General features: G+C 32.9%; 1 long non-coding RNA gene across 1 annotated transcript; it reads left to right on the forward strand.

Annotated features, from left to right (window-relative positions):
* Positions 1-8440: 8440 nt before the first annotated feature.
* LOC108451876 (uncharacterized) lies at positions 8441-9714 on the forward strand. The gene is made up of 3 exons (XR_001866307.2): positions 8441-9097; positions 9219-9281; positions 9364-9714. It is a non-coding gene; the product is annotated as an uncharacterized LOC108451876 (long non-coding RNA).
* The last annotated feature ends 17096 nt before the right edge of the window (positions 9715-26810 follow it).

Below are 26810 nucleotides of genomic sequence, written 5' to 3' on the forward strand. Positions count from 1 at the left end.
TGAAAGAATAGATAATGTTGAGCAGAAATGTATCTTGGAAGTCGAGAATTAGAAGAAAGCTGAATCTGCTACACCTAGTGTGAATCAGTTAAATAATCAATCTCCTAACGTAGGAGAGAAAGAAATACCTCACAAGTGTTAAGAGATATAGTGATGCATTACTGCATATAGTGAGAGCTATACCTGCTACTACATCTGTACCTATTGTCAGACAGGCCCCGATTAAAGAGCTACGAAAATATGGTGCCACGGAATTTCGAGGATTAAAAGGAGCTGATCCATCATTCTTTGAAAATTGGATAGAAACAACAAAAGAGTTTTGCAACAATTAGACGCACCCGAGAGAGTCGATATGTGTTTGTATCACATTACAAGGAGAAGCGTATCTCGGTGGGAATCGTGGTTAGACATTTGCGGATGATCGGGTAACACAGGACTTGTTTCAAAAAATTTGGAAGAAATATATTAGGAATTGTACATCGAAGAGAAAAGCAAGAGTTTTAGTGTTGAAACAGGGAATATGTCAAGATTGGATTATGAGCGAGAGTTCTCTAGATTGAGCGGTATGCTTTAGAATATGTTCCAACCGAGGTGATAGTTGTAAACGATTTCTACGGGGACTACGAGATGAAATCAAGATTCGGTTGGTAAGTCTCGAATTCTTGAACTTGTTGATCCGGTCGAGCGAGCAAAAATGATAGAACAAATCTTGGGCTGGATAAAAATCGAAATTGGTAAATCATTGGGAAGCGTATGGGAACTACTAGTTCTAATCCATTACGAAGAGATTCAAAGAATCAAGAAGTGATTGGAAATCTAGTTTTAGTTCGCACGGAGGTGGTAGAAGCAGAGGTAAGCAGATGACAAGTAACTACTAGCGATGTGAGAGGTCCATCTCGAGGTGTAGAAATTCGATCGTGAGCACTGTGGAAAGAAACACGAGGAGAATGTTGGAAAGTAACTAGAGGTTGCTTTGGATGTGGTTCTGAGACCATTTTATCGGAGACTGCGAATACCGATAGTCTTTGCACTGTATCATCACAAAGATCGATATCTCTGCTAGAGGCGAGAGGTCGTAGAGGTAATTCGGCTTCCGGAGGAGGTCTTTGGTAGAAGGAGCGATGATATTGCTACTCGGCAATCTGAAGCAGTACCAGCTAGAGCTTATGTGGTCGAAAAGCGAGAAGAAGGCGATGCACATGATGTTGTTACGGTATATTTCTATTGTATTCGAGCCTATTTATGCTTTAATTGATCCGGTTCGTCACACTCTTATATAAATTCAAAACTAGTCGAATCGGGAAATTAGAATCAAATGTCTAAAGTTTCTATAGAAGTGTCTAGCCCTTTGGGACAAAGCGGTGTTAGTAGATAGAGTATGTCGGAGGTGCCGTTAATAATACATGATAAAATGTTTCTTGTGGACTTGTTGATCATGCCTTTTGGTGATTTTGATATCATTTTGGGTATGGATGGCTATATGAACATGGGGTAGTTTTGGATTGCTATAAAAGAGGTTTAGTATTCGACGGAAAATGGGGATAGAATTGAAGTGAATGGCATCCGTACGGTGGTTCGACACGCATTATTTCAATGATGAAGGCTAATAAATTTTTCGCAGCGAGGTCGTCCGGCATACTTGGCATATGTTATTAATTTCGATTCGGTTGGGAGTCGGTGCGGTCAAATTAGGATATGACGTGAGTTTCAGATGTATTCCCGGAAGAATTACTGGGCTTACCACTGACGAGAGGTTGAATTTGCTATTGAGGTGTATCCAGGTACAATACCAATTTCTATACCTCCGTATCGAATGTCGCCCACGAGTTGAAAGAGTTGAAGGTGCAGTTACAAGATTTACTAGATCGTGGATTTATTAGACCAAGCATTTCACCCTGGGGAGCTCCAGTATTGTTTGTTAAAAAGAAAGATGGTTCTATGCGGTTATGTATTGATTATCGACAGTTGAATAAAGTGACGATCAAGAACCGGTATCCGTTGCCTCGTATAGATGATTTGTTTGATCAGCTTAAGGGAGCTTCAGTATTTTCAAAAATTGATTTGAGATCCGGGTATTATCAGCTGAAGGTGAAGGAAAGTGATGTGTCTAAAACTGCTTTCCGTACTCGTTATGGCCATTATGAATTTTTGGTAATGCCATTTGGATTGACCAATGCCCCAGCTGCTTTCATGGATCTGATGAACCGCATTTTCCAAATTGCATTTAGATCGGTTTGTAGTGGTTTTCATTGATGATATATTGGTATATTCAAAGACAGAGGCAGAACATGATCAGCATCTTCGAATAGTTCTACAAATTTTACGAGAGAAACAGCTATATGGAAAGCTCAGTAAATGTGAGTTCTGGTTATCGAAGTGGTATTTACGGGACATGTAGTATCTGCAGATGGAATTGAGTTGATCCTAAAAGATCGAAGCAATTATTGATGGAAGACGCCAAAGAATGTATCGAGATCGCAGTTTTCTTAGTTTATTTGGGTATTACGGGAGGTTTGTAAATGGATTCTCGAAGATAGCATTACCAATGACTAAACTACTGCAGAAGAATGTTCCTTTTATTTGGGATGATCAGTGTCAGAAAAGTTTTGAAACATTGAAACGAATGTTAACCGAGGCATCAGTTTTGACATTGCCAGAATCGGGTAAAAATTTTGTAGTGTATAGTGATGCTTCTTTGAGTGGTTTGGGTTGTGTATTGATGCAGGATGGGAAGGTAATAGCCTATGCATCTCGTCAATTGAAATCACATGAAAGGAATTATCCCACTCATGATCTTGAGTTAGCAGCTGTGATTTTTGCATTAAAGATTTGGAGACATTATCTTTATGGTGAAAAATGCTACATCTATACTGATCATAAGAGTTTGAAGTATCTTCTTTCTCAGAAGGAATTGAATTTGAGACAAAGGCGTTGGATCGAGCTTACGAAGATTATGATTGTGTTATAGACTATCATCAGGAAAAGCTAATGTTGTGGTGATGCATTAAGTAGAAAAGCTGTAATTGAATTAAGAGCAATGTTTGCACGACTTAGTATCAGTGAGGATGGGAGTCTTTTGGCCGAATTGAGAGTAAAACCGGTAATGTTTGATCAGATTAGATCAGCTCAGTTGGAGGATAACAAATTATTGAAGAAAGAGAGATGGTGCAGAATGGCACAATGAGAAAATTTTAGTATTGATGATTGTGGATGCTTGAGGTTTCAAAATCGGATTTGTATTCCAAATACTTCTGAGCTTAAAAAGTTGATTCTACGAGAAGCTCATGATAGTTCATTTGCTATGCACCCGGAGGCACAAAATGTATCGGGATTTAAGAGAATTATCTTGGTGGCGGGGATGAAAAGAGACATAGTAGAATTTGTAAGTAAATGTTTGACTTGCCAACGAGTAAAGGCAGAACATCAAGTTCCTACTGGATTGCTTCAGCCTATTAATATTCCTGAATGGAAATGGGATCGCATCACGATGGATTTTATTACGGGATTACCGTTGTCAGCAAGCAAAAAGAATGCTATTTGGGTGATAGTTGATAGACTTACCAAGTCAGCACATTTTATAGCGATTAGGGTGATTGGTCGTTGCAGAAGCTTGCAGACGTGTATATTCGAGAAATTGTTAGACTACATGGCATTCCGATATCAATAATTTCAGATCGAGATCCTCGGTTCACATCGAGATTTTGGAGACAGTTACATGAGTCGTTGGGTACTAAACTTAGTTTGATCTGACTTTTCATCCCCAAACCGACAGACGATCCGAGCAGGTAATTCGGTACTAGAAGATATGCTTGAGCTTGTATTATTGAGGTTGAAGCGAGTTGGGAGCGATATTTGCCACTAGCTGAGTTTGTCTATAATAATAGTTTCCAATCTAGTATTCAGATGGCTCCGTATGAAGCGTTATATGGTCGAAAATGTAGATCACCAAGTATGTTGGACGGAGTTGAATGAAAGGAAAGTAATTGGGCGGAATTGATTCAAGAAACAGAGAAAAAGCGATTAAGAAGATCAAAGATGATTGAAGGTCGCTTTTGACGACAAAAGTCTTATGCCGATTTAAAACGTCGAGACATTGAATATTGATCGGAGACAAGGTATTTCTTAAGGTTTCTCCTTGGAAAAAGTATTAAGATTTGGCGAAAAGGAAAGTTAAGTCCTCGGTTTATCGGACCATATGAAGTTATAGAGAGTTGGACCGATTGCTTACCGATTAGCTTTACCTCCTAATTACAACAAATTCATGATGTTTTCATGTTTCCATGTTACGAAGGTATCGATCGGATCCATCTCATATTATCTCTACTGAAAACATTGATATTAGACCAGATTTGTCATATGAAGAGGAACCAGTTCAAATACTAGCTCGAGAAGTGAAAGAATTAAGAAACAAACGAGTCCCTCTGGTAAAAGTACTGTGGAGAAGCCATAGTGTAGAAGAAGCAACGTGGGAGCCAGAGGAAACTATGAGATCACAGTATCCTCACTTATTTTCAGGTAAAATTTCGAGGACGAAATTTTTTTAAGGGGGGAGGAAATGTAACGACCCAAAATCCGTGGGCACCAGAAAAGTGTGTTATCGGGCCTCCGTCTTAGTGAAATAAGTTCGAAAATAATTATTAAAAATACTTATGAGTCTAGTAGTGTGTTTAATTAGGTTTTAATTAAGTAAATTTAGCTTAATTTAGAGTAATTAGTAAAAAGGATTAAATTGAATAAGGGTAAAAGTTTAATTATAGATTAAAGAAAAATTAGAAGGACTTAAGAGGAAATTAAACCATTTCCTATAGCTGAGGCGGTTTAATGTGGAAAATATCAAAGATTTTATTGATTAAAAAAAAATATATATTTAATAATTAAGTATATTATATTATATTATATTATATTATATTATTATTATATATAAAAGAAACAAATAAGTTAAAAGAAACAGAATGAAAGCAAACGAAACAGAGAAGAACAGGGAGAAAGAAAGGAAAGAAGAAAGAAAAGGGAAATAAGGTTTATGAAGCTTGGAGTTAATTGGTAAGCTCAATCAAGTCCTTTTCTCATAATTTTGATATTTTAGAAGTCTTAAAACAAGTTTTTGATGAAATTAAGTTGTTAGTTTGGAAGTTCTTAGGTTTTTAAACAAAGTTCATGTTGAATAAAATGATGAAATAGGGTTTAATTGAATGAAATTCAAGTTAGAATAGATATAAGGATTGAATTGCAAAGTAAGCTATAAGTTTTGTGTTTTAGGGATTAAATTGAGGAAAATTCGGAATTAAGAAAATATGTTGAAAATTTAATAGTTAAATTTGAGTTTAAATGAAATTTGAATAGGAATAAGGTGTGAATTGGTGTTATAAATTTGGTTATTAACATTTTACATCAAAACAGTTTTGGGAAGTAGCAATGGTTTGACTTTGAAAATTCACTAAAAATTTTATAAATTGAACTAGAGGATGAACAAAATATGGAATTAAAGCTTATTGAGTCTAGTTTCTTATAGTAGAAACAGTGTAAGCAATTAATTGATGAATCAAGAGATATTTGAAATTTTGTAATACTGGTTTGGGGTGATTTCGAGATGCCCTGTTTTAATTTTGGAAAATCATTAAAATTGTACAAAAATTATTATGGAGTGTAATTTATATATGTGAACTCCTTAATGAATCTAGTTTCAAAATAAATAAACAAGAACCTTATTCGAGTCTTGTACAATGAGATAATTTATTTTAGTAGAGAGAGGTCAGAACTGTCAAATGAAATAACAGGGAGTATTTAACGAATAAACTGTATTAAATGGCTGGACCAAAAATTCTGGAAATTTTATGGTTAGAAGATATATGAGTCTAGTTTTAAAGAAAATTTACGGATATTAATTTGGAGTTTCGTAGCTCAAGATATAAATAATTTAGTAACAATGACTCAAGTAGACAGCTTAATGGTGAAATTATATATATACATTAAAAATGGTTAAATTTGCATGTTTAGGCTCATGAATTAAATTGAATCATGTTGTATTGATGATTATAAATTATTATTTTCAGTAGCCAACAAAGAACCTGAAGCATCAACATCGAAAGGAAAGGAGAAAATCATCGAGGACTAAAACGAGAGAATTACGGTGTGTATTACTATAATTCAATTTTAATTATTATTGATTGCTGAATTTTTATTGTTATGTATGGTAAGTAAGACTTGAGGTAAGTATGTGAAATTGATATGAATATTGAGTGAAAATGAAAGTGATGCAAATTGAATCAAATTGAATTGAATAAGTGAATTATGGAATATGTAATTATTTGAAAAGTGTATTGATTGAAAAATGATTGGTGATTTGAATTGTGAATTGAAAGTGATATAGGATTGAGAAAGTGAATTGAATACCCTATTAACTAGTCGGGCTGAGTCGGATATAGTTGGCATGCCATAGGATTGGAAGTGTTCAGGGATTCTTCGACCTCGAGTCGATGAGACACTGGTGTCACTATATTTCTTCGGATAGATTCGATGAGGTCTTTGGGTACCAACTTTACTTGCTAGGCCGATGAGACACTGGTGTCAACTATTACTTGAACTATCCGATGAGGCACTGGGTGCCATATTGGTGTGTTTGGTTGGATCCGTGTATCCGCCAAAGTCCGAGTTACGTTAATAGGGTGAAAAATTGAAATGTGAATTGAGGCATTGAAACGAGAAGAATTATGAATTGAAATGGGAATTGTGATAATAAGAGAAAAGTATGAAACGTATATTCATAAGTGATATAAATTTAAGTTTGAGAAAATACATTGATTTATGAATTAGTACATTTGACATTAATTGTTAGGTATTTTAATATTTATGTTTTTACTATTGTTGATATAATTTGAATTATGGTAATATCCTTGAGTATATCCATACTCGTCAGACGGTTGTTTCCGTCTTGAGTTAGTAAAAGTCAAGTGTCCCGGTTCAACATCCGAACATTCCGACTCAACACAAATTTGGTGATGTATATTTTTCTTTTGGGTAAAGGTGGCATGTACATAGGTGTTGTATAGTCACTTGAATATGCATATTACTTTGGGTAGTGAAGGTTGAATTATAAGATTTAGATAGTTTAAATGAAATGGTAAGAAAAGTATATGATATTTTGATACAGGAACATTAAGTTATTAAATGAATGAAGTTTTTAATCAATTTTGAATGATGCTATGATAGTAATTAAGTTAAAATTTTGTTAATGATATAAATATTAGTTATATGAATGTGAAATATTGGTGTTGGTTGTTTTGGTTTGAATTTGCAGGAGGGTTAAGTAAAAATAAGCAGAAATGCTGCCGAAATTTTTATAAAAAAATAAAATAAAATAAAAAAAAATTTGGAATACGCGAACAAGTTCCGTTCTTCTTTTAATACGTGTTGAACTTCGAGAGTCCAAGATAGTGACTTAATTATTATATTATACTATGAAAGTTATATTAATTGTAAATTATTCGTAAGTTGTCTGATATGTCCGGTAATGCCTCATAACCTCGTTCCAGTAACGGTTTGGGGTTAGGGGGTGTTACACTCGTGTGGTCCACACACCCCAAAATAGCCTAGATCGTGTGTTGCACACAGTCGTGTGGCATTGACGGGCCCTAATTTTGGCCTTTATAATTCACTAATTTTCAGGTTTCTCGTTACACACTTGGTTCAATTTCAAATTTCAATGGGAACGCAACTACAAGACCCCCATAACCTAAATACAACAAATAAAACGATTATAACGGTAACAAGGCATGAGGCAATCAAGAATCAAACCGGTAACAAGGCACGAGGCAATCAAGAATCAAACTCTTCCAACACTAAAACTCTTCCATAGTCTTACCGTTAATCAAACCACAACCATACAAAACTACGATGTTGAAGGAGACTTTCACCTAAATGCAGAACTAAATAATTAACGACTATAAAACAACAACACCACTAGCATTTCATAACCCAAAAATTAAACGATTAAAGATCCATTAAAGTTACCTAAAATACGAAAGTGAAGAAGCCAAACGAGCAGCCACCAATTGCAAGTAATCAAATGTAAACTTAAAATTTAAACCAATACAACTACCCACCTCTTATCCCTATAATCAAGCAACAGATATCCCCCCACTCTTAGAGTTAAACTTTAACTCAAATTTTAAAATTACTTAGCAAAAGACACTCTCAATGACTAAACTCACGACCCACCATTCACACCCAAGTCCCTTAACCACTGAAGTAAATATTTAACTATGATGAATTTTATCATAGCAAAAATTAAATCTTTAAGGCGTTACACAACCACACTGCAAAGAATTAAACCCAAGCAAACCACAAAGACCAAAATCTGAACAAACCAAAACTAGACCTCAATAATGCCCAAATACATAAAGTCCATTAAATAGAAAAATCTAGATACTCACCTACATTGTGCCCAATCAGATGCCATTTCACACCCGTCCCAATGCTTCATTCATTGTTTCTGCAGACGGTTGTAATTATCAAAGAGTCTCTCTAAACAAAACTTTTCATTTATTCTGTGACTATCCTTTCTGTTACCTTCATCCACTAAAGTCTCAATCTGGTTTTCTCAGACGCTCCAACGTCAACAGTTGCTTCGCATGCTTTGGAACATTTCCTATCAGGTACAATGATTCTTTTCTTTTGAACGATTCTTTGGCTAAAACATGTGCTAAACTATTTGCTGATCTCAGAGTATAAGTAAAAGTAATATACTGGAATCTAGCTTTAAGCTTCTGAATATCATGAATGTATGCTCGTATTTGGGATTTGTCTGTTTCATTTTACTGGCATTTTTTTATTATCACTAATGCATCTCCTTCCACTACAACCTCCGACCATTCCTTGTCTATCCCAATTTGCATTGCCCGGAGACATGCGAGCGCTTTCCGGCAAAACTTGACGGAACCCAGTTGTGAATAATTGAACAAGAAATTAGCACCTGTCCTGCCATATTCCTCGCTATAATCCCTGATGTCGATCTTGAACTGTAAATATCAAAAGCAATGTCGAAGTTGATTTTGATAACTGACCTAGATGGATTCCTCTACTTTGCCTCTGTTTGAAAGTACGTAAGTTTTCTCTTATCTAGTTCTTCAATCTCAGTATAGTATTGTTTGATAAATCTAGCAAAATCAAAACCAATGCTAACCTTCATTTCGTGAATTATTGCATTTCTGTCCCCTCAGATAGCCCACAGCACAACTCCCACCGAACGCCTCTGCTTGATCGAACAGACTTCAAAAATCCAGGTGAGCCAATTAAAGAAATCTAACTCCAATCTATTCAGAAAATGGGCAACACCAAAAACTGACCAAACCTCGATTGAAACAGAACAACCTCGAAATATATGATCCATGGACTCCGCTACTTGATTACATCGTGCACAAGATACATTAGCCATCAGCTTCATCTGATGCAAAATAACTAGATTAGGGATGTAATGCCATGAAATTATCCATATTATAGCCAATAGCTTAGAAGGTAAGTTGATGTTTCACAATTGTTTGTAAAAGTTCCTATTGTTTGTCTGTAAAGCATAAGCACTTCGACTATCTGGAAAGTTTTGTAATAGTTTTTAGGCACTACGTACTGAGAACTCTCCTGAGGGTTCCCCCCGCCATACCAGCATGTCATCGACCTCAGTCATCACTAAGGGAATTCAGATAATTCTTTCTGCATCCACTATCGGGAAGGTTTTCACTATTAACTCCCTTTTCCAAGTTTTATTGTTTGCATCTATTAACTCTGCAACTTTACAATTATGCAAACTTTGAACAATATCTGACAATCTATAATCATCTATCCTTGGGATCTACGCATCCTTGTTAATGACAATATTTTCACTCGACCCCATTCTCCAACCTAGCCCTTCACATAATACTCCCTTCGAAGCCCAAATACTTTTCCAAGTGTAAGATGGCATATTTCCTAAATTTGCATTAACAAAATCAGAATTAGGAAAATACTTAGCTTTAAGGACGCACGTAAGTAAAGAATTCAGAAAATTTATAAGTCTCCAGCACTGTTTTGCTAACAAAGCAATATTAAATTTGCCCATACTTTGAAAGCCCATACCCTCTTCTTCTTTAAGTTGACACGTCTGCTCCCAAGCACACCAATGTATTCCCCTTTGTCTATGCCCCTTCTACCACCAAAATCTAGCCATTGAACTTTCTAATTCCCCACAAAAGTATTTTGGTAAAAGGAAACATATCATACACATCATAGCATATATAGGAATGGCCTGTAATACGGACTTTATAAATACCTCCTTACCTCCTTTAGATAAGAATCTTATACTCCAGCTTTTGATTCGCATTTTGACCTTATATTTAAGGTTTTGAAATGAAGCCTTCTTTTGCTTGCCCACCATATTAAGGAGCCTTAAATATTTTTTTGGATCCAAGGAAAACCTTATCCCCAGCAACCTTGAAACCCGAACTCTGTCCTCATCGATTGTATTCATGCTAAAAAAGATTGTGAATTTATGGAAATTCACACACTGACTTGAGCAGTTTTCATATTTGTGTAAAATATATTTCAAAAGAGTTGCCCCTTTATCAGTCGCCTCCCCAAATAAAATACTGTTGTCTGCAAACAATAAGTGTGAAATTTTTGGACCCCTTCAATTGGCTTTGGCTCATTTCATCAACCCTCCCTTAATTGCCAACCTATCAATATTGAAAGACCTTCACTACATAGAAGGAAAAGAAACGGACTTAGAGGGTCACCTTTTTAGATACCTCTAGTAGGATGAAAAATCCTCCCACTTTTCCCATTTACATTCACCGAATAAGAGATCGAGGTAATACGTTTCATAATAAGTGTCATCCAATTCTGTGCAAATCTCATCCGAATTATTATTTTTTTCAAAAGCCCCATTCAACTCAATCATAAGCTTTGCTCATGCCCAACTTCAAAGCCATATAACCTTTTTTTCCCATATCATTTTTGGCAAAAGGTATGCAATAGTTCGTAGGCTAAAAGTAAATTATTCGAGATTAGTCATCCAGGGACAAACGCACTTTAGTGCAATCAATACAATTACCTATTACACCTTGAAGCCTATTAGCAACAACTTTCACTATAAATTTATAAAGAACCATGCAAAGGCTAATGGGTCTAAAATTCACCAAATTCGTTGGGTTTGAGATTTTGGGAAACAACACTATATTTGTTATATTAGCCGAAGTAAGACTATCTCCATCATTTAAAATGTTTAAACAATATCTTGTAACATCCCCCTACAATATGCCAATACCTTTAAAAAAACTTGGTCGGAAAGCCATCCACCCTCGATGCTTTCGTTGGGCCCATATCTTTTAAAGTTGCAAATACTTCCTCTTCCTTATAAATCAACGTTAAAAACTCATTATTTTTAGGAGAAACACATACCTCTATCCCAGATAAGACATATAACAAGTCTACTACTCCATTTGATGTAAGCAAATTTACAAAACAATTTGTAGCTATTTCCCCCATGCCTTCCATATCGCATACTTCTCTACCATCCTTCTTCTTCAGTCGGGAAATGATGTTCATTCGTCGTCATGCTGAAGTAAATTTATAGAAGAATGCTGTGTTTTTGTCCCCCAAACGGAGCTAATTAGCCCTAGCGCGTTGCTCCCAAAAAACTTCATCCTTGTTAATCTTTTAATTTAACTGAATTTTGGTATCTATGATATTTGCCAGTGTATCATCATCCCTTTTCGATTCCATCAAATGTGCCACTTTTCTATTAAGGTCTTTTAACCCATCACTACTATCCTTGATTGACTTGGCCCAAATTTTCAATTCCTTATTCAAAATGTCCAGCTTGTCTAACACTGTCCCTGAGGAAGAGCCCTAAACCTTTTTTATCACCCCTTCAAACGAGTCCTCCATTGTCCACTACACCTCAAACTTAAACCTCGAATCCCTTTCTCATGCCTACTCATGATTCAGGTTTATAAATAATGGACAGTGATTTGAAAAAAAAATGGAAAATATCGTATTTATGAATTTGGATAAGTCAACAACTATTGGTCATTTGCAACCCCTATCCAATCTCTCCTTATATTCATTTCTACCAAATTCTCTCTTTCCCAATTGAACTACGTCCTTGAGAATCCTACATCAATAAGACAACATTCTTCTTAAACTTCTTGAAACACATCCATTCTTCTTTCTTCCATCGGCATGCCACCTACCTTCTCAAAAGAAAACATAATCTCATTAAAGTCACCTGCCATTAACTAAGGATAATCTTGAGCCCTCGAAGCAAATTCCAAGTATCACTTCTGTTTATTTCATACGGCACACTATAAAAGCCAGTAAATCGCCACTCTTTATTAGTGCTATCGTCCTTAACTAGAACATTGATATGGTTCTTTGAAAAACTCCTCAAGTTAATAGTGGTATCCTTTTTCCATGCCAAACAAAGACCTCCACGAGAACCTTGAGCTTCTACTTCAACTCCGAACATAAAACAACACCTCCTGCTCACTCTTTCTATTCGTTTGTCATCAATTTTTATCTTCATAAAGAAGACCATACGAGGATTATATATCTTCAACATATGCCGAAGACTTCAAACTGTCTGTGGATTCCCCAAACTACAGACATTCCAACATATTGTTCTCATTGTGTCCGGCTGGCTTGTCTCTTGGCAGCTGCCAATCTTAGTTATGATAGAGTATAAACTTGCTCCAAGATGGTCATCTCCACATCAATAGGCATTGAATTACCTAAAATATTCAAGTCATATTTCATCTTTTTTAAACCTTCTTCACTAAGTCCTTCAGGCTGAAATACCTCTATCAATACCCGTTCCAATTTCCTTTTCCCTATCGCCCAATCCACCTTATTTTTGTCAACTATGCCCCCACTAACCAATCTTTTCCAACTACCCTTTTTAGTCCATTTTGTCCTATCCTCTATTGGCCTATCGCCACTTTTATAACTATCACTCGTATCCTCATTTGGACTTTCCTCATTCAAACTTATATCTACAGTATCTATCGCCTCCAAATCTTCGCCCTTAATTGGGGAAAATTTTGAATCCCTCAAATCCCTAAAATTTTACCTTGAATCAATAGTTTCTTTGGCTGTAAAAAAACTTTCCTATCTTTTGCCTTCTCCTCCATCTGTTAAATCACCGTTGCACACAGTTGGGCACCCCACTTAAGTCGCCCTTATTTTCCACCTATGAACCATATCCTCATAACCAATATATGAATGTTGCATCATTGATTTCTTTACAGAGGAACCAAATTGGAAACTCTCTTTTCCCATCACATTCAACTCGACCCTCAACGCCAGGGAATAAGAGAGATCATCATCCGCTATCACTTTGACCCTAGCAGGACTCTCATGACACTCATTAATCCTATGTCCCATACGTCTGCATCCAATACAAAAGTATGGTAAATTCTCATATTTAAAGGATATCCAAACTTTCTCTTGACCACCGATTATTACAAAAATCCCTCTCTTTAATGGTTTCTGCACATCCAACTGAACACGAATTCGGCAAGAATCCCTTTTGATTTTTTATCTAATCACTACTCTAAAGGTAGATTCAACAGTATGCATCAGGTCTTTCTTATCACATTTTAGTGGGCAAATACCAGTCTTGATCCAAAACGAAGACATAACAAGTCATAACTTACTACGTTCTTTAAGTTGTGATAAGTGGTAAAAAATAATAAGTTGTTTTTGAAACAACCAAGGCCTCGCTCCAAAATCATCTCCAAATCATCCTTGTGTTCGAACGAAATTAAAAATAGATTCTGCTTTGCCACTTGGATCTCAAATTTTTTTCGTGTTTTCCAAATACTCCTAATTTGTGCATGAAAACTATTCGAATTGTGAGATTTCTTAGTCTATACAGTACACAAAAGCGTTGGATTTTCGCATAGAATTACCAATGAGCTTTTTACCGTCAACTAAACAAGTTCCTCCTCCAATAAAGAGATATTGTCCCTCTCCATTTGTTAGAAAAAGTTGCCACTCTACTCCAACCCAACCACAGCAAGCATTGTTTCTCTAGAAAACTAAGAGAGAACACTCTGAACTTTTACCCCTACTCAAGAAATCCATAACTTTTTCAATTAATTATACTCTTGTTATTATTGTCTATATAATTTCTAGCAATGAAATTTAAAAGTGTTATAAAGTTTAATATAAGGATAAATCCCAAAACTATACATGAACTATTGTTTAATGTTTAATTGTATACATGAACTTTGATTTTATGCAATTTTATATATAAAATTTTGATTTGATCCAATTCTTGTAAATTATTAACACAATTATTGATATAACATCATTTTATATTTATGGGTTAAATATAAAATTAGTACCTGAACTTGTCCACTTCTCCCAAATTGGTACTTATGATTTTTTGGTCCTAAATTAGTACTCGAACTTTTTTTTCGTCCACTGGTTTGGTACTTGAATCTAATGTCGTTAAAATTTTGCTGATGTAGAAGCGTTGACCACTCACACGCCACCACGTGTCGCAATCCTAAGGCCCATTTGACCCACTCCTTTGACTCGTGTTTTTTTTTTACTCGACCCTTGAAATTTTTTTATTTTAATTTTTTTTGCCTTAAAAGTTATTTTTGCTCTAAACCTTTTCTCTTCCATTTGTTTCTCTTTTTTTTTTTCAACATATTTCATTCTTATTTCTTGAGCTCCGGTGACATGGTAGCTTTATTGTGGCCATAACCAACAATGGTCAGCCTTCCTCCTCACTTCTCTTCAACGAAACCAAAGGTTGATGTTGTTGCGATGAAGAAACAAAAGGCTCTTGCTGTTGCTCGACGCTATGGAATCTAGGGTTCCTGATTCGATGGGAAATTCTTAATTGATTTAAAAATTAGTTCGATTAAGATTACGAATTAGGAAAATTAGGGTTTGGAATTCAGAACCAGTTGATAGGAAAAGCTGTAATTTAAAAAAAAAAATCTTAGTGGGTTGGAGGTGATTGTTGTTAAGGTTGAAATGGGGGAAAAAGTTGATTTTTATTTTGGAAAAGTGAAAGAGCTGGATTTGAAAGTCGAGTCACGGATGCGGAGAAAGAGAAAGATGTTGAAAAATGTTGAAGATGATGGTGAAAAAATAGCTTGGGAGTTCTGGAGGTGAATACCATCAGCGTTAGGGCTGTCACCGGGAATGAAGCAACGAAGTTGGAAACCTGAACGTCGGTGCAGTCATCGAATTTGAAGTGTGTCTAGAGGCTGTTTTATATCGTTATCCCACTCACTGTTACACCATTACTTCCATAGAATGCGTTGCCAATGTGCTTAGAATTTTTCCATCCAGCTCACCACTTATGTGCCCTACAAAGAAGACGATGCAGAGAAAAATAACTTTAAAGAAAAAAATTAAAATAAATAAATTCTAAGGGTCGGGTTAAAAAAAATGGTTCAATTGGGGTCCTGGAATTGTGACACGTGGTGGTGTGTGAGCGGCTAGTGTTGCCACGTCAATAAAATTTTAATGGTGTTAGGCTTAAGTATCATATCAGTGGAGAAAAAAAGTTACAGATATTAATCTGGGACAAAAAAACCATAGGTATCAATCTAGGAGAAGCGAACAAGTTTAGATACTAATATTATATTTATCCCTATGTTTATATATTACATTAATGAATAATTATATTTATCCAATATAAAAATAAATTGATGTATTTATTTCTTTAAATGTGCATGATTAAATCAAAATTAAAATTCATGTATAAAATTACACATTAAATCAAAGTTTATATATAATTTTAAAATTTATCCCTTAAATATATTTAATTTTTTCATAAAATTACAATCAACTTCAATTAGAATCAAGTATTTCAAATTTTATATTTAATTTAGTAAGCTTGAGATTAGTTCATTAAAATATTTTTTGTGATCATTATTTAAAAGTTGTTAATGAAAAGGAGTAGAAAAATAAAGGAGTAAATATAATTAAATTAAAATTATATTTAATTTTTTCATAAAAATTACAATCAACTTCAATTAGAATCAAGTATTTCAAATTTTTATATTTAATTTAGTAAGCTTGAGATTAATTCATTAAAATATTTTTGTGATCATTATTTAAAAGTTGTTAATGAAAAGGAGTAGAAAAATAAAGGGAGTAAATATAATTAAATTAAAATTTCAATATATAACATGTTCTTGCATATAAATATTAGAAAGGAAATAAAAGGTAGAGGCCTAACAACTTGTTGCTTTTAGCTAAGGTGAGGCGACTTTCCTTTTATATGTATCTTTTTCTATGGGCAATGGAAAAACACCCACATATCATCTTGGAAAGGGATCGGAGATCCATAATTTGGGAATGTATTTGGGGTTCCCAATTATTCCATAAGATAGTGACGCACAATATCTATTACTATAAGCTTTAATATAAAATTTGTATAAAAATATAATTAAAATAATATTAATTTAATATAAAATTTTAAATTTAAATCCAAAATATGAATTCTAAACTTTTTAATACCACTTAAAAATATAGAAAGCAATCTGGAGAACTGAAAGTCTCTTACAAGTGACTAGAAGAGAAGCATATGTAGAATTCAATCCCTGTTGAATTCATTAGTTTTTGATTCTATGAAAGAAATTGAAAGTTTATATACATATGTGCTGGAAGTATATGATGATTTGGCATGGAATTAGAGTTTTAAATTATTTATATGCTGATTTTATTGTAAGAATTGAATAGAAAGTGAATGTTTGGGACCTAATTGTAAAAGAGTTTGAAGTTAGAGTTTTATGTGGAAATTATGAATTTAAATAGTTATGAAATAACTTATAATGTTTAAGAAAAGTATTAATTGAGAAAATTATCTTAATTGAGGGGTTAATTGAGCAAGGACTGAATTGTATGAATTGTGAAATTTGGGGCAAAATGGAAATCAACATTTTGCACTAAAACTGTTTTGGACAGCAGCAGTAGTCTAACTTTGAAAAATCACCAAAAATTGTAGAAATGGAATTAGAGGATGAATAAAACATGAAATTAAAGCTTATTGAGTCTAGTTTCTTATAAAAGAAATTATGTGAGCAATGAAATTTTAAATCATGAGATACAATAACTTTTGTGAGACAAGGTCAGAATGATTTCGGGTTCCCCTGTTTTGAATTTGGAAAATCATAAAAAATTGGATAAAAATAATTAGAGGCTTATATTTATATGTTTAGAATACTGAATGAGTCTATTTTCAAGAGAAACAAACGAGGACATCATTCGGATCTTGTACAAGAAGATAATTAAGTTTTAGTGAAGAAGGGTCGGAATGTCAGACAGCAGAACAGGGGAGACTTCAATGAATAAACTGTATTAATTGGCCCAACCAAAAATTATGAAAATTTTATGGTAAGAAGATATGTGAATATAGTTTCTGGGAAAATTCATGGATCTTAATTTGGAATTCTTTAGCTCAAGATAAAAATAATTTAGTGACTATGATACAGATGGACAGCTTGAATATTCACATAAATAGATAGTGCAAATTATAGATAATGTTACATACAAGTGTGTTGTTTATACTAAGGATGTGGATGGAGAGGAGGAGGAGGAAAATATACAAAATATATGAATGAATCGTGTATAAATTGATTACATGCCTTATTATAATCGATAAGTGTTGAATTAGAAACGATATAATGTTTTATTTGGAATATTTATTATGAAATTATGATTATCGCTATAATACAAAAATCGAACTTGTGAGTTTATATAACTAAATTTAGTGACCATTTATTAATATTATTAAATTTCAATATTATTTTATGAATGGTGATTGATATTTATGTATGTTAATTGTTGAAAATAAGTAAATTATGTACAAAAGTTATGAAATTAAACTGAGAATTTCGGAGGAACGGAACGCAGGAAATGAGTACAATCTTTCAGTGAAAAAGATGAATTGACGATAAATTACCCAAGTAAACCGAGATTCAGCATTTGTTGCGAATTCTCGTGTTTGCTTTCCGTTTAGCTCTTACGAGCTTCCGTTAACTCATATGAGTTTCAGTTAACCCTTTTGGGGTTTCGATTCACTCGATGAGCTTGATTAGCCTCCGGCTTCATTTAGCACTTATGTGCTTCAGTTAGCCTCCGGGCTGCCATTTAGCACTTATGTGCTTCAGTTAGCCTTCGGGCTGCCGTTTAGCACTTATGTGCTTAAGCTAGATTTCGGGCTTCAGATCACGATGTACTCAAATCCGTAAGCTGTTCCTTGGATGGACAAGTTGGTAAGTCGTAAATGTAACATGTGAAAAAAGAAATGTAAGTAATGTTATCATTATTATTATTGAGCTCAATTATGTGATTTTATCATTCAGAGATTGTGTTTGACAAGATATGTTTGTAAATTATGAGTATGTGAATCAAAGTGACAGAATTTAAACACCTAATGAGGTTGAGCTGATTCACACGAATTTGTCATTTGAAATTGTGATTGACAGGAAGAAACAATGAATTACATGCTTATCAATGGTTACACATAATTATCAGAAAAACAAGAAAAATGACGGTTATTGATATATGGAAATGTAAGACATTGATATATGAATGTGGAATATGTTTGATAAATATGTTCATTTTTAACTATGGAATTATGTACCTCATGTGTGCTATTTACATAAAGATGATATTTCAAATACTTTGATGAGTAAAGCTTAAATATGAAATAGTATGAAATCGAGACAAGTTGTTATGAAAATATATTTAAATTATCTGTAAGTGTTTTTGTACTCCTCGATAATGCCTCGTACTCTATCCTGGCGATAGATACGGGTAGGGGGTGTTACACCATGATTAAGTAATTGTGAATTATCAGAACGATGCTTTTGGACATAATTGTAATTACTAGAGCCTAATTGTATATGTCAAATTGGTTCCTCCGCTAGCTCAACAAAAGCTCGATCGGACTGCATTTGAATCAGAAGAAAATTCTATAAATTTGGAAATAATTTAATTAAGTCGATTTATTCGATGTGGAATTAAATTAGGTGGTCGTGAGAATTGTTCAACTAGAGAATTTGATTAAAGAATTTTCTTGAAAAATTAATTTGAAAAATCTAAGTATTTTTGGAAAAATTAATTTTGATCAAGTAAAATAAATTAATCAAATTAATTAAAATTAATATAATATTTTTAAAATTAATTTTCAAGTCAGACAATTGACTCATTGGGCAATTGGACTTGAAAATTGGACTTGAAATCATAAATTGGACCTAAGAGCCTAAAACCGAGATCAAAACCCAAAAACTCGTCGAACTGGACCAAGTATGTGAAACCGGGCCAACGATCCAACCGATGGCTAGACTGGACCGAACCAGCAACAACTGAATCAAGTGGGTCTTCGGTGGTTGAGTACTAGAAGAATTATCTTGGAACTCTACTAGAGAATTTGATTTGATTAATTATTCTAAAAATAATATTATTTTAATAGGTTTAATATTAAATCAAATTTAATACTTATCTTAATAGTATTTTGTTAATTTAATATTAAAGTGATTATCTTAATATTAAATTTAATTTAATGTTTATCTTGTAGATAAATATTCTATTAATTTAATAAGATTTAATTTTAAATTTAATCTTATATTTACCTTAATAAATATTATATTAATTTACTATTAAAGTGAATAAATTTAATCATAGTTGAACTCTCTAAACTCTCCCTATATAAAGAGAGACTTGGGTCATTATTCTTTTACACACTTGAATTTAAGATAAAGTTGTAAAGAGAAAATTCTCTGAAGAGATTATTTTAGAAAATTTTTAGAGATATTTTTCTGATTTACAACTTAACCCAAAAGTTTAGAGAAATTACGAAATTACCCCATTGGTAATTTTTGGTGAAAATTTTTCTGATTCGAAGTGAGCTCGCACTTGGTAGATGTGAGCTTGAGGATAGCAGGGAAGACTACTCGGTCAAAGCGTTCATCCTAGACGAATCGAAAATGTACAATTTTGATTAAGTGTTTATTACTTTAGATATCATAACCAAGTTCTTGTTTTGGAATTTTTTTAAAAACTATGATTTTTCTTTAAATTTATTTTACGCTGCTTTTTACAAACCTGTTTTTTCCAATAGGGTTTCTTTCATTAGCAACATCCTTAGCACGTAATTCTTCAATAATATCAACAACTGTTTGAGCATATTTCCCTACGACTTCTTTATGACTATATAAAAAAATTATTTCATAAGCATCATATACTATATGGATATAAGTAAGTCAAAACAAGAAAAGAAATACAAAAAATAAAATAAAATAAAATCTTACACTTATATATGAGTCCCACGCTGCATATTTAGCAACAACCACCTGCCTATGCTCGTCCCAACCAAAGCTACTATTGTCTTTTTCTCTAAGCATATCGTAAATGACTGTTCAATCCAATTTTGATGTCCTAATCCTTAATTCAAGATTTGTTTTAGCCGCATTGCATGAGATAAAACTTTTTCCATCATTCTTTCCAATTCAAGTAAATAACCGGCATTGAATCTCGTATCTACATTATCTACATTAAAAGTTCCAACATTGTGCAAGCCTGCCATACATGAAATCAATGCAACGTCTTCTTTCGGAACCCATTTCCTTTAGGTTCCTCTAGAATTTTCGGAAGAAGTTGTAGTTGATTGTGAAAAGCCTGACATACTTTTAAAGAAAATTGTATACAATTAATTAATAGATAAAAAACAATCAATTAATACAAGTCTAGTAGAATACCAAAATACCATAAACACAACATCAAAGATAAACAAAATAACATAAATTCATTCAAACAACACTTTCAACCCTATTAATTTCTAGATGCTTGCCATGCGTTGAACATTTGATTTGCTAGTTCCATCGTCCAATTTTCCCATGCATCAGTTGGAAGAATATTGATTATATTAGGTTTAACATCCTTTATCACATTACTATTTAAACTTTCTCTCAGCTCCGCTTCAATAGGATCAAGTCTTATTTCAGTTTGAATAAAATTATGAAGCAAGTAACAAGCAATAATGATTCGATTGTGCATCCTCACAGGATAAAATGATGGACTCCTAAGTATACCCCCATTTAATTTTTAACAAACCAAAAAATCTTTCAATAATGTTGCGCACTGATGCATGTTTCATATTGAAAAATTCTTCTAGAGTACTTGATTGGTGACCTTGGCACTATTCATTCAAATGATATATTTTTCCCCTAAAAGGTGCAAGAAATCCTTCACAATTTATGTAACCAGCATCAACTAGATAATAACAACTTATATTAAGAAAACACTATTTACCAATCTCTTGTTTTCAATATTAGTATGATCTAAAAAAATAATTCAACTTTCTCCATATCTACACTTTACCAGGAGGAACTTTTAGCCCATGTCTCCTAGTAATGGCATCTTGAAAAACTCATCCATCAACAACAAAACCTTCCCAACCAATAAGAACATAAACAAATTGCCTATCAGATCTACAAACACCTAACATATTTGTTGCTATGTCACCTTTTTTAGTTCGATATCTAGATTTATCAACGGATGAAACCCAAATCTTGATATAGGTTCCATCTAAAGTACCTAAGCAATTCTACAAATAAAGTAAAAGGTCAAGTTAGGATACTCTATTGAAATATAAATCAAGTGAGTTATTTCCAAATAATATATATACCCACTCCAATACCTTGAATCATTTCCACCTTGTGTCTGTAGAATTAACTGGAACTGGCTCTGGCTTTTTAAATAACACTTCTTGTAAGCATATCAAACCATTTAATACATTGTGAAATGATCTATTAACAGTTTTCCCAGACCTATTAAAGTGATACTTGATAACTTGATTTTTAAAGTGAGCAATAATATGTAAGAGCATTTCCACTTGTTCATCTACAAGCATGTTCTTTGATGACTTCAATCCTCCTAAAGTTTGTAACTTCACATAATTAAAAAAAAAATCTATTCATCTTAACTCGTTCAATACAAGTCTCGTCACTAGCATGTACAAGTCGCTTCACATAATCTCCTTGAGCATAATTAAAAATCTAAAATGTATGATCTAATAATGGGTCTATAAGTTTGTAGGCTTGAGACGACACCCAACAAAACTAAGAACCAACTCGCAACTGTGCACACTTGCAACCATACTGTCAATGCAAGACCAATTCTTTTTCGCCTCACTTTGTACTATTAAAGGCAAACGAGCCATTACTGCAAGATAATAAAATGTTACATATCTTCAAATCATAATATAAATTAATCTCAGAACAGAATGTGATGCATAAATTTAAATCATAAATACATAAAAGTTACAATAAAACACCAATATGAACCTTGCAAAGTAGCCAGGAAAATATCATAGACAATTATTAAATTATATCTTAGTTATCCAAGTTAAAGTTATAAGTATCACCACTAGAACAATATAGAGCCTATAGAAATTACAGATTAATATTAAATTTCCTTTCTTTTAGGCAACCACTACCCTAACCATCACCCATTTCAATCAATTGAGCTAAAAGGCTAATCGCTAACTTTACAAAAAATGAGATATTTTTCATTTAAAATTAAATAAAAATATCTACTCTTTTTTCCTTTTTTGGAGTTATGCTGACATTATACGTTTGCATCAATATACAAACTATAGCAAGACCAACAACAAATATAAAAACAAGTACACCAATGCAGTAATTTTCAAATCATATTTTTCACTTCCCAATTGAGTCTTTAAGGTGTGAATTTAATGAAATTGTTCTACAATATAGAATATAGCAAAATGTAGAGAATTCAATCAACTAAAGCAAGCCATTTCTCATTCGATATTCTCTATCAACTGTTGGAAACCACAATATGTATCTAATTTGGTTGGATTGAAATCCAATCGTTGCTTTAAAATACATATTATAAGTGGGTTTATGAAGTAAACTCTTCGAGGTATGTAGTAGTTGTCATCATTAGTTCGTCAATGGATGGAAGGAGATACAACCTTGGGTATTATAAGTGGGTTTATTCATTCGAGTATTAAATATAGTTGTAAAAGCATAGTATCGGCACCTTAACCTTTTGGGGTCTAACTCCTTCCTTAACAATGTGATCGCTAAGATTGTAAGTATCAAACTAAAATAGAGGAAGTCTGGTACCTCTTGAGTTGGACCAAACTTAATAGTCCAAACCATATAGGGCATTAGGTCTGATACCCTTATGGAAAATTACATACTACCAATGTGGGTATCAATTCCTTTGCCATAAAGTCCGATGCCCAAGAAGACGCTTATTACTAAGTTATGTTTTAAGAAATTACTTACAATCAAATCAAAAGAAAGTTTTGAAGTATTTAAAATTTCTTATAATAACTTCTTTTGATTTGATTGTAAATATTCGAAATTACCTACGATATTTTCTTAAAACATAATTTATCAAAAGATTAGTTGTTGTAGCAAAATATTAAAAATTAAAACTAACAATTAAAAAAACTTATTATAGAATAATGAATCGAATAATTGAAATCAAAAGATGACAGAATAAACAACTGTTTTTTTCCGTTGAGTAAGTAAGGTTGTAAATGAACTGAGCTTGAACGAGCAAACATCTTTTCATATTCATTTGTTTATTTTTAAGCTTATTTGTGCTCAGTTTGTGTTTGTTAAGAATTTCAAATTTTTGTTTATATTATTTTTTTAAAATTATGTGTTTTCATTTAACTTAATCGAACATGTTCACAAACATTAAACAAACATGTTCATGAACATATAATTGAACATATCTGCGAACAATGTTAATGAATAACAGACAAACAATAGATAAATAAATAAATACGCACAAATATTATTTTAATATTTTTATAAGAAAATATCATCAATAAATAAATAAACTTATAAATAAGCTAATAAGCGAGCTTGTTCGTTTAATAAAAAAACCGAACACACCTCTGTTCATGTTCGTTCGTTTATTAAACGAACATAAAAATTTTGTTCATACTCGTTTATTTAACTTAATAAACGTACATAAACGAACGGTTAATCAAATGTTATGTTTATTTACACCCCTATGATATGAATAAGTCAATTAATATCCTAAACACACAAAAAAACAATTGTCCAAATAATTTCTTTTCACTTTCAATCTACATGGAAAAAATAACTTTCTCACTTGTAGCGACGTAAAAAATTGGTTTCGGGGTCGCTAATTGTGGCGATCTAGTGAAAAGAGTTTGGAAACTGAAGTTCGATTTTGAAATAAAAGGGAGTCGCCACCGATCCTTTTTATAGGTGTGATCGGATACCTTATAAATTTAATTTTGAAATGAAAAGAAATGAATTTAGGTCCACGTTAAAATCCAGAGAAAAAGTAGGGTCCGGGAGCCAGTTACGCGTGAGGAAGGTATTAGCACCCTCGCGACGCCCAAAATTGGTATCTCATAAACAGTATTGTCTTGATTTTTAAAAATACGAGTTCAATGTAACATTTAGTCGTGATCCGATTTAAAGAAGACAAAAAGTTTTTAATTTTTTTGATTTTTGAGAAGGATATATCGTCTTAACATGAGTCAATTGATATTCACCCAACATAGCGATGAACTCGATGACTTAATGTTAAATCGGTATATTGCCTTGATTATTGAAATTGATTTAGATCATGAATAAGAATATTTGTCGAAATAATGCAGAGTAAAATAATATGAAATAAAAATCAATAAATGAAAGAGCTAGGAATATATTGAAACAAATAATCAAGGTGACAATAATATTAGAAAAGATGAAGGCATAATGTCGTAATAGAATTGAACATGAAATGAAAATAATGAATGTATACACGTAATAATATTAAGAATGCGTGCGTAAGATGATATATGTATATTTAGCAATATTAAAAATCCATACAACACGCATAAAACAAATACAAGATATGCATACCTTAGAAATGATAAGAATAATAATAAAGCTATTTTTACACTACATAAATACATACACACATATGTATAGATATATAAACAATAGTATATACAATATAATATTAGAAATATGTGTATAATAGTGTAAAAGAAAAATATAACTAATAATATTAAAATATATACAATGATGTATACAAAATATAATATTAAAATTTATATACATAACGTATGAGTAAAATACATATAATAGTAAAACACTTACATATTATATACATATTTAAAATAAATAACAACGAATAATAATACTATTAGAAGTATAATGAAGTATATGTATTAAAGATAAATATAATATAATAGTAATATTGAAATAAAGTTATTAAAACAGTACTATACATATAAATGTACGAATATATACATATATAATATACATATATTAATATTAGTATTAATAATAATAATAATTGTTATTTGTAATAATAATACCTCTTTTTTAAATAATTAATATGTTAATAAAATGACAATAATGAAAATAATAGTAACTGTAATAATAAAGATAATGATAGAAATAAAATAATAGTAATAATATTAATAATACGAAAAGAGAAAAAAAAAATTGAAAATACACGAAAAGGGACTAAATCGAATTAATAACGGAACCCTAGGGCAAATTTGAATAAAAAACTAAAGAAATGGATGAAATTATAACTCGCGCTCAACGTAGAGGGGCCATAAACGAAATAAACCCCCTTTCCTCAAAACGCAGCGCACCGTCAGGGATGAAATCAGAAGTCGAAATAAACAGTTGGGCCAAATTAAAAAATAACAACGAGTTTGATTGCAAAATTGTAAAATGCGGAAGGGCTGATTGCGCAAATAGCCCTTCCGCTTTAGAAAACACGCGGATCTGACCTGGTGCGGGTCGGGTCGACCCGACTTGCGTTCAAACGGCGTCGTTTTATTGTTTAAAGGGGGGGGACCAAAACGCACCGTTTTGGTCCCCTATAAAAGTTAAAAAAATTTTTTTTTTTCATTTGTGCAGCTGAAAAGGAAAAAAAAAAAGGAGAGAAGAGAAGGAAGAGAGGAGAAGGGGGAAAGGAGAGGGCTCCGCCAGGGGTTGGCCATCCGGACGATCACGGAGGTCCATACATGGCAATGCCACCAATGCCTGATGGCGGAAAGGTAAAAAATTTGATTTTTTTTGATAATATTGTATATATATATGTATGAATGTATTAGAGTCTAGAAAAAAGCAAAAAAAGAAAAAAAAGAAAAAAAGATTCGGCAATACGAAAGAGAATAGGGTTTTTCACCTTTTTCTTTGATCTGGGTTTTTGGTAATACTAATACTGATCTATTGTTGTTCTTAAAAACTGATATGCGTATTCTCTGCTTCTTGTTCTTAAACTATCGAAAAACCGAAAAAAAGGAACCCCTTTACATTTGATTTCCTGGCTCTTATAGCCTTACAATTTATTTTCTATTATTTTCTGTCCTTTCTCCTTACTGTGTGCAGGGATGGTGGCCGACATGGTGGCATGGGGGCTGGGGCACCAGGGCATGGTGCTGCAAAGGCGTGCGTGGCAGGGTATGGGGCTAGGGTTTTTCTATTTTTATTTTTGTTTTTTTGATGTTGGGCTACTTTAGTTTAATTAGGTATTGGGCTGATGATATTTGGGTTTGTGTAAATGGATCATGTTGGGTTAGTGGGTTTAGGGATTGGGCTATAAATGAGTAGTTAGGTTTAATTGTAATGTATTTGGGCCTGAGTGGTTTATAAACGGCCCAAAATTGGCCTATAACATCACTAATTATCAAATGAATGAAGTTCTCCCTTCATTGTGAAAAAATAACTCAAAAGAATATTAGATTTCTAAAAAATTAAACTATTTGCTTCTTTTAAACATTG

This window comes from Gossypium arboreum, chromosome 5 (assembly GCF_025698485.1).
Source record: "Gossypium arboreum isolate Shixiya-1 chromosome 5, ASM2569848v2, whole genome shotgun sequence".
NCBI classification, from domain to species: domain Eukaryota; kingdom Viridiplantae; phylum Streptophyta; class Magnoliopsida; order Malvales; family Malvaceae; genus Gossypium; species Gossypium arboreum.